At 35.4% G+C, this 12,720-nt stretch overlaps 2 long non-coding RNA genes across 2 annotated transcripts in view; one reads left to right on the forward strand and one right to left on the reverse strand.

The window, feature by feature from the left end:
• LOC148127317 (uncharacterized) overlaps positions 1-7,336 on the reverse strand; it is a 38,533-nt gene extending 31,197 nt beyond the window's left edge. The window contains exons 1-2 of the long non-coding RNA XR_015741496.1: positions 7,289-7,336; positions 5,904-6,054 (exon numbers count right to left, since the gene is read on the reverse strand). This is a non-coding gene — a long non-coding RNA (uncharacterized LOC148127317). The remainder of the gene's footprint in view (positions 1-5,903; positions 6,055-7,288) is intronic.
• LOC148127318 (uncharacterized) overlaps positions 1-12,720 on the forward strand; it is a 28,874-nt gene that overhangs the window by 1,956 nt on the left and 14,198 nt on the right. The window lies entirely within an intron of this gene.

A 12,720-nucleotide genomic window follows, 5' to 3' on the forward strand; every position in this document is an offset into this window, starting at 1 on the left:
AATAGCCTTTAGGATGATCAAGCTGATAAATCTACCAAAGGAGATTCTTATTTGTATCCTAGCTTCTATCTCTTAAAATAAAAAAAAAGCTTCAAATAAATCCCATATATACTTTAAAATAATTTCCTTTTGTATTTAATCTGACCGCCACAACAGCAGTCAAATATTGACTTAATTAAACAATTACCTAGCTTTGCTTGTGATGATGGTATCAATGAGTAAATCAAGACACATGGCAAAGTAATTTTCAGTAAACAAGCAGTAGAATAATGGTGTACATTAGATACATTGTCCTTTTGTAATAAAAGACACAAATATCGCTAAAGGACTTCCAGTAAGGATTGTTATCAGTGTCATAAATATGCAGTTTTCTTACCTGACATTTACAAATGGATGAGCTGCATAAGGTTAGCATTTACAGATTCAGTTCCTCCTTACTGTTTTACTGATACTGCATGTAGGATTCTGAATTTAACATTGAGAGCTCTGAACCATTTCTGAAATTTAACTCTAGCTGTTACAGTTTTTCAGTTCATTTCTTAAACACTTTATTTAAATGCTTTTATTTTAATTTCAATTGTGGGAAACGTGGATAGATTTTATGTGTTTCCTTTGATATCAGATTTCTTGATTATTTGGAGGGTTCTGTTCAAATGAATGCAAGTAGAATTGACATCTGACCTTCTTGAATGTGGGAAGGTTGAACTTTGAAAGGATGGTATCATTGGAGGTCAAGTTTTATGCATGCATTTTTATCTCCTTAATTTTAGCCCTCATGTAATTTGCCCCTAGGAGAAGAAGAAGCAGAAGAGTTTCTGAATCATCTGAACTATGAAATTGCTTTCAGTATCTTTCCAATGAAAGTGGTTCTTAAAATGCCTTCTCTTTTTCAAGGACATCAGTAACAATCCTTGCCTACTAAAAGAAGTGGAATAAGGTGATAGCTATAGGAATGCCTGCATTTATCAGGGGAACTTACAACAATAAATTCCCACAAATCCTCTAATAAATCAAGCATTATTCCATTATGCCAAGGTATCAAACTCATTACTCTCCAGATGATGTTGACTCTAGTAATCCTTCAGGATTAGCTATGCTGGTTGAAAAAGCTGCACAAAGTAATTCAGCGGTATCTGGAAAACTTCATATTCTTCTTCTCTGCATAAACCATGCCCTGTAAAAAACAAAGCCAAGGCAAAGGAAGAAACTTAACCATTTCAGAGAGCACTTAGAAAAGACAAGAAGCTGCACGACAACAACATTTATAAAAATGTGGAAGATGGAAGAAAGAAAGACAGACAGACAGAAAGACAGCGGGGGGGATTTTCCAAAAAATCTCTGAACTCAGAAAGAAGTTTTAGCCTCAAATTGGTATGTTAAAGGATGCTAACGGACAAGTGATGACTGATTCAAAGAAGACCAAACAAAGATGAAAGATTGACAAGGCTGTGTAATTTCTTTTAATTATGCAAGTTATATTCTGAAAGGGTAGATGGATTGGAAGAGATGAATATGGTTTTAAAATTAGAGAAAGAAACATCAACACAATTGCATTATGCTGATGACACTCCTTTGCAGGCTGTAGTAATGAAAATCGAGGAACGCAATGAAATATAGTGAAAAACAGGATTAAAATAAAATATAAAAGTAATGATAGCAGGCAGCAACAAGTCTTAATGACAATGAAGGTATTCAGTACTGGCAACTTTTGCCATTTAGGATCAGCAATCAACAGAAAAAGAAACATATATACTTCTTTCATATGAATTTACCTGGACTTTAAGATTATTTAATGATGTCCTCCTCCAGGTTGCTTCACCAAAAAAAGTGAGATGGCTACAAAAAGGGAAAGTTTTTTTCCCCTTTATAACACCCCATATATAGAATTCTCTCTGTCTTGATACTTGACTGGCAAACATATTAGCATCATTTTGATGCCAGATTAAGATCTTTCTATTTTCCCAGACTTTTAAATTGGTTTTAAATATATTTTAATTCATACAGTTTTAGATTTTGAATAACTGCTCTGCTGCTGCCTACTTTATATGCTGTTTTTTATCTTGTATTTTACTTGATGTTACACTATATGTTTTATTCTTTGATGTTTTTATTGTGTTTTATTTTTTTCCACTTAGAGAACCTTGGTTACTGGTTGACTTTAAACTTTTCATAAATAAATACATTTAAAAAACAAGAATTTGTCATTAGGAAATATGCTGCAGATTAGAATTTGGTTAGGAGGCAGTGAAAACCTTGGAAAAAATATCCAGATACCAAGATGTGTCCATATCTACAAAAATCAAAATCCTGTATGCACTAGCTTTCTCTTTAATACTCTATAGAAGTGAAAGCAGGATAGGGACAATGTTAATGCTTTGAATTGTTGTGGTTGGAGAATTCTGAGAATACAATAAATAGCCAAGAAAGCAAATTGATCTTATATATAATGAATCAATCCTGAGTTCTCATTCAAGGCCAAATTACCTGTACAGTAGGAATCTAGTTATCAAACCACATTAAGGGGATAAACCACCTTTTTAATTTTAATTTGAAATTCTTTTATAGTGACAACTCCCAGTTAGCATGTAGAGCAAGGTATTTTTTTACTAACTGGAATTTCTGGATGTTTTCAATGGCAATTCCTGTAGAAACCATAATGTGTAGTGTTAAGGGTATGAGTACTGTCATATTACCAACTATTATTTTATGTATTCAGGAGGACAAATGGTGACCTACACATAACATCATCATGCAAATGATACAACTTGTGTTAGAACTGACATACAAATTCATAAGGGAGACATTTGTAGGATGATGTAATTATACACATATTCTTATTTTGGCATCATCACAGTTTCCACTATGCTCCTGCCAACTATACTACAAGGAATTGAATGTGCAATTATGAAAAACTGAAAAAAGGATCCACAATGCTAAGTCTATAAGTCAATGCTATGCATATAAGGAAAAAATCTTTTTTTAAAAAAAGAAAAAAAATGCATGATCTGTTTCAGCCACCACTACAGGGAATGGAGAATTTTTCCTTCCATTGAGAAATAAAGTGAAATAGTTTTTGCACATTTCTTTAAGAACAGTTTGAAAGGCTATATGGTATAGAAATTACAAAGGATATGACCTTAAAATTGACTAAATTTATAAAAGTAGGCCAATTTTGTTTATTAGCTAAGTTCTCTTAAAGTAGAGAACAAAAAAATGAAGTTTTTTTCTCTTGTAACCATTAGAAATGTGTTTTTGAAAAGACATTTCATATGAAATAATCACCTCACTTATTGAGTTAAATCACATATAAAGAACTACAAATTAAATATGAATCTCAAACTTGCTGTTACTTTTTACCAATCATGTAAAATGTGCTTTAGAATTAATCACATTGTTGAATATATGTACTATATACTTTGTAAAACTATTCTGAAAACCCTTAAACAATTGCATAAAGATAATTATGTTGTCCGGATGCCTGAAAAAAGTCTTCTACTATTAACTAATATTTAACTGAATGAAAGTAAGGATAAAGAAAAATGGCTAATTACATTAGTTCCTAGAATATTTAGCCAACATCTATGCTACCTTTCCATGGAAGTCATATATATATACATACATATATATATTCTTTTTATACCAATAATACAAAGCAAGCATTTTAAAATATTACATGAACATTAAAAATATTATTCAATAATTCTTCAGTCACTAGGCTGATGGTAACTGTATTCAGCTGGGATATTTTAGGTTGGATTCTAAGCTTGGCATTCTGAGAGAGCTGATAAACTTGTTCTACAAAATATTCAGAAAGCAAGAGCCCAAAAGAAAGCAAACAATCTAGGGCACATTGTTCCTTATCACACATCCTACAAATCAACAAGTAGTTAACTGAGAACAGCACAAAAAGATAGGAACAGACTAAATCAGAACAATACCACCAAGCAAGCCAGGCATACAAATTACAACAACCCTGTTAAAGACAGATATGACAAGCTGCCACAGTGTTTTTAAAACAGAAAACAAAACAAATAGCAAATCTACTCCCTTCTGTCAAAACTAGCTTGAAATGAAAGATTTGCAAGAATTTGATTTTACATATCGATTTTACAGAAGACAATGTTGAAAAAGCACTACGCAATCTAAAACCATCTTTATCTATTGGACCAGACAGAATATGTGCCTTCTTAAAAAAGCTATCCACTGCCATAGCAGAACCTCTAAGCATAATCTTTGAAAAATCTTTCAGGACCAGCTCCTTGCCTAACCTATGGTCACAAGCCACAGTCATCCCCATCTTCAAAAAGGGAGACCCCAGCCTAGTTGAAAATTACAGACCAATCTCCTTATGCTGCATCACCTGTAAAGTCATGGAATCAATTATTAACCAATCCATTATCCTCCACTTAGAGACAAACAACCTACTAAACAATTTGGTTTCAGGAAAAAACTATTATGTAATCTGTAACTCTTACACTGCAGAAACATATGGACTACACAACTCGATCAGGGCAAAACAATAGATGCAATATACATAGACTTCTGTAAAGCCTTTGATTCAGTGGTACATGACAAACTACTCCTAAAACTAAAATATTATGGTATCTCTGGACATCTGCATAAGTGGATAGAAGCATTCCTGTCAAACAGACAACAAATGGTCAAAATTGGGAGCATCCTATCAAATTCTGTACCTGTCAACAACAGTGGTGTCCCCCAAGGCAGTGTTCTAGGACCAACTCTCTTCATACTCTACATAAATGACTTCTATGATCATATTAAAAGCAACTGCGTTCTCTTCATTGACAACGTAAAGCTATTCAACACCACAGACAATACTGCTATCCTTCAAAAAGACTTCGACTATGTATCAGAATGGTCAAACAAACGGCAACTTCAAATCTCAACAAATAAATGCTCTGTTTTACATATTGGCAAAAAAAATATATCAGAAAATAAAATACAAGCTGAATAGTCAAGACCTTGTTGATGATCCAAGCTCTATAAAGGACCTTGGAATACTCATCTCTAATGATCTAAGTATGGTATATAAAATCATACATTGCAATGACTTACCTGTCAATGAATACTTCAGCTTCAACCATAACGACACAAGAGCACACAATAGATACAAACTCAAGGGCAACCGCACTTGATTGCTAGAAATGTGACTTCAGCAACTAAGTGGTCAATGTCTGAAATACTCTACCTGACTCTGTGGTTTCTTCCCCAGACCCCCAAAACTTTAACCTTAAACTGTCTACTATTGACCTCACCCCTTTCCTAAGAGGTCTGGAGGGGGCGTGCATAAGTGCACCAATGTGCCTACCATCCCTGTCCTATTGTTTCTTTTATTTTTCTTATATGTACCCATTTCATGTATTCATAACTATGTATATACTTATACCTATTATCTTGCAAGCGATTGACAAATCAAAATAAATAAATAAAATAAAGAATAAAGAATAAAGGAATGAGAGAATGAACCCATCTCCAATCCACACAAAGATAAAAGGATGGATGATAGAAGCATATTCACACTTGTAAGATTCCACTCCATTACATTAAAAGTAGTATTGGCCTACATCAATTTTGTTTAAGTCTAGTCTATCTTGAAGGGAAGACACCAAGTTCAGCAAACACCAAGATCACTATAGTTCAACCATGAACTATATATATTCTCTACTATAGCTTATAATAAACTGTACAATAAGTAAACCAACAGCTAAAAATACAATGAGATATCCTGATGAAATAATAGTACACATAAAAGCTAATGTAATTCTGAGCGATATTAAAAGGGTTAGGCAAATGAAACAAATTTAGTTCAAAATGCACATTTACTTTAGTGGTCAGGCTAAGCCAAAACAATTTAGTAAATTGCCCATTAGCGCCAAACTTACTTTTGACAAAGCTGTCTTCATTGGTGGCAGCTTATCAATAATATACCACTTCTTTCAACTGAAATCTGTCACTTTGTGATGAATGGATTAAAAATGACAGCAAGGATCAATGGCCTTTTCAATGGTGAAATACTGATGGGAAAGCTGGACCCTGGAAAAAAAGTGAGAGAAAGAAAGCATATATTTTGAATTACAAATTTGGAAAGGTTATAATAATGAGAATGAAAAAGCTAAAGCTTTTTACTGGATATAGTTCAAGAAAGCAATCATTTGTCCATGGAGCATATTGCTGCTCTGTATTCTACCTGCCTTGAATATAAAGGTACACAAATAAAGTCTTCAGCTTTTCCTGTGACAAGTAACTGTTGAAATTGTGTTCTCCCCTATCTCCCTTCAACCATGGAAGGATGTAGGTGTAAAAAGTGTGCTTTCTTAAGCACTGTTCTAAAGAAGCCTCCAAAATACCTTTGGGCATCCAATGACACTGAGATCTAACTAGAAAGAAGACTGGGAATAAGTGGGATGGTATTGCTTGTAGTCCTGTCTAAAGTCACACTTTAGACAGTATTTGGTATTTGGCAGTTGAACTCCATGATCTAATTCACCCAATTGTTTCTGAATGAAACCCAAATGGGACAATGTGCAGGGGCGTTAAACTGGAGGCCTGTGGCCTGGATGCATCACATGCAGGTCCCACCCACCCTGGCTCCATATCAATGTTGTGATATGTGATATCATGTGACGCATGACATCACGTGACACAATTGAGTTTGACATTCATGATGTAGGCTGTGATACTTGGGGAATTCATGGACCATTCCAAATCAGAAGGAAACATCTGTTGTAGTCCATGGCTGCCTCTGGCACTATTCATATTTCATGCCTGACTGACTCTGCTTTTGGACCTTAGAGGTCCTTTAACTGAATCTCTCTTGTGCCTGCTTTTCCTGGATGCAAGTAGATGATGAATCCCCGATTGCTGAATTGTTATTCAGATGATTGCTATTGGCCAATGAGTAAACTCTTGACAAACCATTGCTGACTATCCCCAAGCATTGTCTCAGCAGATTTATAATTTGCTGGCAATCTTAATCCTGACAAGCAAAGTTGCCACACTTTATTGCTGTATTTTTTTGCCTTAGTAGTTATTATGTTAAAAATGATAAACCACCACTTCCTTTGCCCAAATAATTTCTAGCTTGAGAAGTAGGAAATGGGAAATTAAGTCAGCATTATTTTAACAGTTTTTTTTTTTAATTTTGTTGAACTGTGTTGTTCCAATCAACATACAAATTTAGTAAATTTATGTCTAATTCAATTGCTGATATATACTCAGAAGAAAGAAGATAGTGGAACAAGTCAGGGGAGTCTGCAGAGATTTTTACCTGTCAAATTCAATAACTGTAAAGGAGGACTCCAAACCACTGCAGCCACCATTCATTTAGATCAAAAAGGACTCTTCAGTGTTTTGAGCTTTAAAAAAAAACTTTGTGATTTAAATGAAATTTTCAAAAATATTTGAAGTTAGTCATCTATTTTACTGTGTGTATATACCAGTGCATATTATCTTCACACACCATCCCAAATTATTGTTTGCTGCCAAACACAAAATAATAATTTTATATATACTGTACTTCCGTGGGATCATTTGACAGCAGCACAGAAAGTTAGATCCAAAAAATGAAGAGAATTCAAACACCTAAGAAAAGCTGCACATCACACAGAGGCTAATTCAGTGCATCTGATAACTTTTTGACACAAACAAGTTTGGGTGAGATTTATTAGCTATGTATATGCTAAAAAGAGGTGCTAGGCAAGAATTTGGGTTATGTATCTAAAAATTGGGAGGCTGTGAATAATCATAATGACAATGGCAATGATAACAATGATAATAATAATAATAATAATAATAATAATAATAATAATAATAATAATAATAATAATAATAATGGAATGGAGGGAATACCATCAAGGCAATCAACACCTGGGCAATACGAGTCATTAGATAGACAGCTGGAATAGTGAACTGGACTCAAACAGAATTAAAAGCAAAGGATAGGAAGACCAGAAAAATAATGACAATGAATCATGTCCTTCATCCTCGCGGCGATATTGACAAACTCTACCTACCAAGGCAAATAGGTGGGTGTGGAATGTTGCAAGTACATCAGATAATTGAAGAAGAAAAAAGTTCTTTGGAAGAATATCTGAAGGACAATGAAGAAGATGCACTGAAGTTAATATGCCAGGAAGGCTTGCTGACCACCAGAGAGACCAAATTGGCCTACAAGAACAACCAAATGAAGAACAGAAGGGAGGCATGGGAGGATAAAGCACTTCATGGCCAGTACATTAAAAAAATAGCAGGGAAAGCAGATAATAACAAGACCTGGCAATGGCTAAGAACAGGAAAGTTAAAGAAAGAGACCGAGCGATTAATTCTGACTGCACAAGACCAAGCCTTAAGGACAAATGTATGGAAAGCCAGAATTGAGAAGACAGGAACAGACAGTAAGTGCTGCCACCTATGCAAAGAAGCTGAAGAAACAGTGGACCACCTGGTAAGCTGCTGTAAGAAGATTGCACAAACTGACCACAAGCAGTGGCATGACAAATTAGCAACAATGGTGCATTGGAAGATCTGCTAGAAATATCATTTGCCTGTAAACAAGAATTGGTGGGACCATAAAATAGAAAAAAAACTGGAAACTTCTACACTTACCATATTCACTGTTTTTTTTAAATCACAGACTACTAATCTACTAATGAATTTTCAAGTTGCAAACTTTTGCTAATACAAACAAACCTGTTTGCATCCAGAAAACAAGACACAGAAAAGAGCCAGCTTCTGGTCCACCACATACAGGCAGCATGCTGGAAGCAACCCTCTCTCATCCTCACCAGACCCCTGGGAATCTTGGCTGGAGTAGTCACCAGGTGCAGCACAGTTCACACTCACACAAGCAGTAGCATCAGAGCAAGATTTAATGAGAACCTTGCATGGTAGTGGGAGAAGGTGGGAAAGGAAATTGTGAAAATGCAGGAAAAAGCCAGTTTTCAGCACACCATGGCGTATATGGAATGCCAGAAACCAATTGCCTCCAACCCTCTCCTATTCTCCCCCTCCCACATGCTCCCTCCTGCCAACACCCAAAGCCCATTGGATTACCATCCAAGTAAGGAAAGAACTGCATTTTGCATACTTCTTATGTTTGTGGACTTGTGAACAATATTCAACCTCTTGGAATGTAAGCCATTAATAGTAGGTGACTGTCAACAACAACAACAACAACAACAACAATAATAATAATAACCTGTCCCATGTGCTGCAGCAGAAAAAGGTAGTATTGTCCATAAAGCTTGATAGCCTAGTGAAAATTAGTGGATTATGTATGATAGAAAGAACTGAATATGAATTAGAGCAGGAGTCTCCAACTTTGGCAACTTGAAGACTTGTGGTTGAGGAATTCTGGGATTTGAAGTCAACACATCTTTTTTTTTAGTAAAAATTTTATTTGGGTTTTCACAAAACATAATACAAGTAAAAAAAAAATTTTTTTTTGAGAATAGCATGGTCCCCGGTTATTACTTCTCCATACAGACACAAATTCAATTTCATATTCATCTTTGTGTTCTATTCCATATTTTATTACTATTTTAACATTTTTTCAATAATTTTCCCTTCCCTTAGTTTTCTCAATCTTACTTTTAATTATCTCATTCCTTTCTAAGTATATATATATATATATATATATATATATATATATATATATATCTTTTTCTAAGTTTCAATAACTTTCTAATCATTATATTTATACTTTTGTCTGTCCTATTTCAATTTCATATTTTCTTTTCTCATTAAAAAAATTTTTCCCCTGTAGTTACTGATTGGAGTATGACACCTTTGCATCTTTTAATTTTTATCCATTCAACTCTTATTTAAACTTCAATTTATGCCTTTACAATTATAACATTCAGTATAACACATAACTTCCAGTTGAATTCTGCTTGGTACATTCTTAAAATACGCACTAAGTTCTTAAAGAGAAAGTATATATACACTGCTCAAAAAAATAAAGGGAACACTTAAACAACACAATGTAACTCCAAGTCAATCACACTTCTGTGAAATCAAACTGTCCACTTAGGCAGCAACACTGATTGACAATCAATTTCACATGCTGTTGTGCAAATGGAATAGACAACAGGTAGAAAGCATAGACAGTTAACAAGACATCCCCAATAAAGGAGTGGTTCTGCAGGTGGTGACCATAGACCACTTCCCAATTCCTATGCTTTCTGGCTGATAGTTTGGTCACTTTTGAAATCTGGCGGTGCTTTTACTCTAGTGGTAGCATGAGATGGAGTCTATAACCCACACAGGCCAGTACATCAGGAGATATGGAGGAGGCCGTAGGAGGGCAACAACCCAGCATCAGAACCGCTACCTCCACCTTTGTGCAAGGAGGGACAGAAGGAGCATTGCTAGAGCCCTGCAAAATGACCTCCAGTGGGCCACAAATGTGCATGTGGCTGCTCAAACAGTCAGAAACAGACACCATGAGGGTGGTATGAGGGCCCGACGTCCACTGGTGGGAGTTGTGCTTACAGCCCAACACTGTGCAGGATGTTTGGCATTTGCAAGAGAACACCAAGATTGGCAAATTCACCACTGGTGCCCTGTGCTCTTCACAGATGACAGCAGGTTCACACTAAGCACATGTGACAGACGTGACAGGGTCTGGAGACACTGTGGAGCATGTTCTGCTGCCTGCAACATCCTCCAGCATGACTGATTTGGCAGTCGGTCAGTAATGGTGTGGGGTGGCATTTCTTTAGGGGGCTGCACAGCCCTCCATGTGCTTGCCAGAGGTAGCCTGACTGCCATTAGGTACCAAAATGAGATCCTCAGACCCCTTGTGAGATCATATGCTGGTGCGGTTGGCCCTGGGTTCCTCCTAATTCAAGACAATGCTAGACCTCACGTGGCTGGAGTGTGTCAGCAGTTCCTGCAAGATGAAAACATTGATGCTATGTACTGGCCCGCCTGCTCCCCAGACCTGAATCCAATTGAGCACATTTGGGACATCATGTCTTGCTCCATCCACCAACACCACATTGCATCACAGACTGTCCAGGAGTTGAGGGATGCTTTAGTCCAGGTGTGGGAGGAGATCCCTCAGGAGACCATCTGCCAACTCCTCAGGAGCATGCCCAGGTGTTGTAGGGAGGTCATACAGGCACATGGACGCTACACACACAACTGAGCCTCATTTTGACTTGTTTTAAGGACATTGTATCAAAGTTGGATCAGCCTGTGGTGTTTTTTTCCACTTTAATTTTGAGTGTAACTCCAAATCCAGACCTCCATGGGTTGCTAAATTTGATTACCATTAATATTTTTTTGTGTGATTTTCTTGTCAGCACATTCAACTATGTAATGAATGAAGTATTTTATAAGAATATTTCATTCATTCAGATCTAGGATGTCTTATTTTTGTGTTCCCTTTATTTTTTTGAGCAGTGTATAACAATAATAAATAAAATGCTTATTCTATTCCAATTCAGTTTTATCCTTAATGTTAGTTATAATCTTTAACATCTTTAACATTTCTTTACAATAGGATATCATACTTCTTGGAACACTTATAATATTTCCATAATTTTTTCATATTTCTTTCATATTCCTCTTCACTTAAATTTTTATAACACATTAATAATAATTTAAATGTTCCCCTCTTTTCCTAATTTCATTCTCTCATTCTCTATTTCATTTATTTATTAAACATTCCATTCCATTACAATAACTATTTTATCTATCATTTTAATCACACTTGTTTCATATTTTCAAAGTTCATTTCTATTTTTAATATAACAATACTATCTTATGTACCCTTGCAGAATCCCCCTTTCAATTAAATTTTCACCCATTATCTCAGTGTCTTCTAAATAGGCTTATACCCTTAATCCTTGTACATTTTCCCTGTTTCTCTATATCCTGTTTCTGTCCTTTATAATTTCTTTTCCTTTCCCTCTTCTCCCTCTTCTTCTCCCTTCCCCTTTTGACCCCTTCTCTCTCTAATTCTGATTCTCTCTTCTGTAATCCTCTCTTCTGTTTCTTCCTAATATTGTAATTACTTTTCAAACTATTCTTTTGGGGGGGTTGTTTTTTAAAATCTTAAATTTTCACTCTCTTTCCCGTCTTTCCTTTTTTTTCACCACATAGAAATACTTGGTTATTAAAGAAGGTTTCTTCTTTGTCCCGCCCTTCTTATTCAAGAGGCATTTCTTGTTGTTTCTCATAGTTCAGGATCTTTATTTCTAAAAATTGAAATATGAAGCCAAAAGAACCTCTTTCTTCTTGTGCATCTTCTTTCTTGTGCATCTTCTTTTTTAAAGTTCCATTCTCAATTCTTCCAAGAGTGATACCATTTTAAAAACTTTTAAACAACCACCCGATTAATTTTAGTCCTTTAGATCCAATAGTCCAAAATCCAAAAATCACCAAGTAATCCAAATAATCCAAAGCTGTTTCTTCTTGCTTCTTTTTTCCACTTTTTCTTCCGGGGGTTCTCTTGTTACAAAGTTTCAGTTAAAACGTATCTTTTAGGAATCTTGTTAAAGTTTCACTGTTAATTCCTTTCACTTCCAGGTGGTCTCCTCCATTTTTCCAGATCCCACCCTTTTGGTTTTTTTTTCCCTTCTTTTAAAAGTTTTTGAGAATCCAGAAATCTTTACTATCCCTTTGACACTTTATTTTCAGCTTGAATGCCTGTTAATGTCAAAGTGGGTTTTTGTTGTTTTCTTGCTTAAATTT

This window comes from Pseudonaja textilis, chromosome 2 (genome assembly GCF_049901715.1).
Source record: "Pseudonaja textilis isolate UNSWEBS1 chromosome 2, rPseTex1.2, whole genome shotgun sequence".
Lineage (NCBI taxonomy): Eukaryota > Metazoa > Chordata > Lepidosauria > Squamata > Elapidae > Pseudonaja > Pseudonaja textilis.